This window comes from Propithecus coquereli, unplaced genomic scaffold, assembly GCF_000956105.1.
Source record: "Propithecus coquereli isolate 6110/MARCELLA unplaced genomic scaffold, Pcoq_1.0 Scaffold99, whole genome shotgun sequence".
Lineage (NCBI taxonomy): Eukaryota > Metazoa > Chordata > Mammalia > Primates > Indriidae > Propithecus > Propithecus coquereli.
The window spans coordinates 2569422-2573968 of NW_012156284.1; the positions used below are offsets into that span (position 1 = coordinate 2569422).

Sequence of the window (4547 nt, forward strand, 5' to 3'; positions counted from 1 at the left end):
AGGATCTGTCCTGTTCTAGCAGAGGGGTATTGAAATTCCTGGCTATTACGGTGCTGCTGTTTATCGTTTTGTTTAGATCTAGTAGGATTTTCTTTATGAATCTGGGTACACCTGAGTTAGGTACATAAATATTTAGAATTGTTATGTTGTGAGAAATAGACAGTAGTAATGCATTGATGTTAAATCCTAGATTTTGGTTATTATATTGTGGTTATGTAGGAAAATGGCCTTGGAAACACACAGTAAATATTTGGGGGTGATATAATGCATCATGTCAATAACCTAATCTCAAATAATTCAGGGGGAAAAAGTTATACGTCCTGTGATTCTGGTGTTTCTGTGAGTTTATTATTGTTTCAACATTTAAAAAATTAAAAAATAAAACAGTAGGCACACTTCCTGCAAAAGGCAGAAAAAAAACTAGACTTAAATGTAAGACCTGAAACTATAAAAATACTAGGAGAAAACAGGAAAAACTCTTCTGGACATTGGTGTAGGCAAAGAAATCACAACTAAGACCTCAAAAGCACAGGCAACAAAAACATATATAGGCAAATGAGACTTAACAGAATTAAAAATTGTCTGAACTCACCGAACAGCAGCTCCCAGGCGCACTTCCTCCTGAATGTACACCCAACATAGATGGACCAAATGCTAAATCTGTTCAGAGGGAGCAAAGCTTACATTCATTTCATATGCTTTTCTGTAGGCGATGTTTTAAATATGACTGCTTCCTACATCCTTTTCATGCAACACCTAACACTTATAAGCGGAAGAACACGGAAGTAGCTCTAGACAACAAACCTTGTGGACCACAGTGTTACCAGGATTTAGAGGGAGCAAAGGAGTTTGCTGCTGCCCTCACCGCTGAGCGGATAAAGACCCCACCAAAACGCCCAGGAGGCCGCAGAAGAGGACGGCTTCCCAATAACAGCAGCAGACCTAGCACCCCCACCATTAATGTGCTGGAGTCCAAGGATACAGACAGTGATAGGGAAGCAGGGACTGAAACAGGGGGTGAGAACAATGATAAAGAAGAAGAAGAGAAAAAAGATGAAACCTCGAGCTCCTCTGAAGCAAATTCTCGGTGTCAAACACCAATAAAGATGAAGCCAAATATTGAGCCTCCCGAGAATGTGGAGTGGAGTGGCGCTGAAGCTTCGATGTTTAGAGTCCTCATTGGCACTTACTATGACAATTTCTGTGCCATTGCTAAGCTGATTGGGACCAAAACATGTAGACAGGTGTATGAGTTTAGAGTGAAAGAGTCTAGCATCATCGCTCCAGCTCCTGCTGAGGATGTTGATACTCCTCCACGAAAAAAGAAAAGGAAACACCGGTTATGGGCTTCACACTGTAGAAAGATACAACTGAAAAAGGATGGCTCCTCTAACCATGTTTACAACTATCAACCATGTGATCATCCACGGCAGCCTTGTGACAGTTCGTGCCCTTGTGTGATAGCACAAAATTTTTGTGAGAAGTTTTGTCAGTGTAGTTCGGAGTGTCAAAACCGCTTTCCTGGATGCCGTTGCAAAGCACAGTGCAACACCAAGCAGTGCCCGTGCTATCTGGCTGTCCGAGAGTGTGACCCTGACCTCTGTCTAACTTGTGGAGCTGCTGACCATTGGGACAGTAAAAACGTGTCCTGCAAGAACTGCAGTATTCAGCGGGGCTCCAAAAAGCATTTATTGCTGGCACCATCTGATGTGGCAGGCTGGGGGATTTTTATCAAAGATCCTGTACAGAAAAATGAATTCATCTCAGAATACTGTGGAGAGATTATTTCTCAAGATGAAGCTGACAGAAGAGGGAAAGTGTATGATAAATACATGTGCAGTTTTTTGTTCAACTTGAACAATGATTTTGTGGTGGACGCAACCCACAGGGTAACAAAATTCGTTTTGCGAATCATTCAGTAAATCCAAACTGCTATGCAAAAGTTATAATGGTTAATGGCGATCACAGGATAGGTATTTTTGCTAAGAGAGCCATCCAGACTGGTGAAGAGCTGTTTTTTGATTACAGATACAGCCAGGCGGATGCCCTGAAGTATGTCGGCATCGAAAGAGAAATGGAAATCCCTTGACATCTGCTACCTCCTCCCCTCCTCTCTGAAACAAACAGCTGCCTTAGATTCAGGAACCTCGAGTACTGTGGGCAATTTAGGAAAAGAAAATGCAGTTTGAAATTCAGAATTTGCAAAGTACTGTAAGAATAATTTATAGTAATGAGTTTAAAAATCAACTTTTTATTGCCTTCTCACCAGCTGCAAAGTGTTTTGTACCAGTGAATTTTTGCAATAATGCAGCATGGTACATTTTTCAACTTTGAATAAAGAATACTTGAACTCCTAAAAAAAAAAATTGTCTGCACAGCAAAAGAAATGATGAAGAGAGTGAACAGACAACCTACAGAATGGGAGAAAATATTCACAAACTATGCATTTGACAGGGGACTAATATGCAGAATTTGTGAGGAACTCAACAACAACAACAACAAATAATCCCATTAAAAAGTGAGCAAAGGGTAGAATAGACATTTTTTCAAAACATGACATACAAATGCCCAACAAACATACGAAAAAATACTCAACATCACTAACCATCAGAGAAATGCAAATTAAAACCACAATGAGATATCATCTTACACCAGTAAGAATGGCTATTATTAAAAAGAACTAAATAACAGATGTTGGCAAGGATGCGGAGAAAAGAAAATGTTTATACACTGTTGGTTGGAATGCAAATTAGTACAACCTCTGTGGAAAACAGTGTGGAGATTTCTCAAAGAACTAAAAATAGCATTTGATCCAGCAATCCCACTACTGAATACTTACCCAAAGGAAAAATATTATTATGTCAAAACGATACCTGCACTCATATGTTTATCACAGCACTATTCACAATAGCGAAGATATAGAATCAACCTAAGTGTCCACAAGTGGATGTTTAGAAAGAAAATGTGGTATATATACACAATGAAATACTACTCATCCATAAAAAATAATGAAATTATGACTTTTGCATCAACCTGGATGGAACTGGAGACCATTACCTTGAGTGAAACAAACCAGCCACAGAAAGACAAATACCACATGTTCTCACTTATAAATGGGAGGTAAATAATGTGTACACATGGACATAGAATGTAGAATGATAGACAATGGAAGCTCAGAAGGGTAGGGGGTGGAAGTAGGGTGGATGATGAGAAATTACTTAATAGGTACAATGTATGTTATTCAGGTGATGGATATCCTAAGAGCCCTGACTTCAGTATTCTGTAATATATCCAGATAACAAAATTACACTTGTACCTCATAAATTTGTAAAACTTTAAAAAACTATTTTCTTGGCCAAAACTGCCGCTCAATAGGATAGGTGATCAAAATTTATTCTGGCAATTGACTTATTATTCTTCACATTATATTTCATATTTAAATCTTACAGAGGGTAAGTTTTTATCCTGATTTTGAAAAAAACAAATGTGTTTGGCATTTAGGAATAAGTTGTACACTAACTGGGTGATGGGCACACATATACTTTGGCTCAAGCAGTACAAAAGCAATCCATGTAACCAAAACATTTGTATCCCTGTAATATTCTGAAATGAAAAAAATGAAAAAAGAAATGAGTGATCTTTTGTCATCCTGCTTTCCCAACTCATTTAAATTTCAAATAAATTTAAATAATTGTCTCAAAGACTATTAGCTCTGCTGTCACCCCTTTCCTTAACCCTTTTATCACCCATTAGAGTAGAAGGATGATGGAGTGGGAAAACATTCAAGTGAAAATGAGAACACTCACTAGAACTGTCTAATATTGGACAAGGGTGACTTCCCTCTCTGGGCTTCACTTTGTTCCACTGTAACAATAGCTCTATTTTCCTGTTCAGCTCTAAACTGTCAGTAATTTCCCTAATAGGGCTATCAAAACTCCAAATGTATTCCTTAGAAAAAATGCAAATAATTTTATATAGCTAAATTTTATTAACCACTTACTATGTGGTAGTCACTGACTTAAACTGTGAACTCACTTATTTCTCATTTAATCCTCACAACAAACCCACAAGGTAAGTATCTTTTCCCTATTTTACAGATGATAAAATTGGGGTCAAAAAAGATTAAGAAATTTGTACTGTATGGAAATAAAATATAAAAAAAGTATGAACCCTGGGTTATGTGCTATGAAGGATTGAAAGATGTCATATCTATTGGAGGTACAAATATAGACACAAATACCTATAGTATAAAAGAATGAAACAATAGTTATACAGATATAAACCAAACAATTTCAGTCCACTTTAGACAATCACCCAATCAAGTGTGTACGCATATATACATGAACACACTCAGATCCTTTATGGAATGGGTTGGTTGTAAATAATTCTAAATGTACTATTGACATTTTTGGGGAAACAATTCTTAGTTGTTCAAGTCTATTTTGAGCATTCGCAGGACATACCAGAGGACACTGACATCCCTGGCCACACTTCTCTAAATTGTGGTGATAGTGGCAGTGTTCAGGCACAAAGCCTTCACACATTTC

General features: G+C 37.7%; 1 pseudogene across 1 annotated transcript; it reads left to right on the top strand.

Moving 5' to 3' along the window:
• The first annotated feature begins 581 nt into the window (after positions 1 to 581).
• On the top strand, positions 582 to 2351 carry LOC105827219 (annotated as a pseudogene). Its single transcript, XR_001138353.1, has one exon. The product of XR_001138353.1 is annotated as a histone-lysine N-methyltransferase EZH2 pseudogene (transcript).
• Positions 2352 to 4547: the final 2196 nt, after the last annotated feature.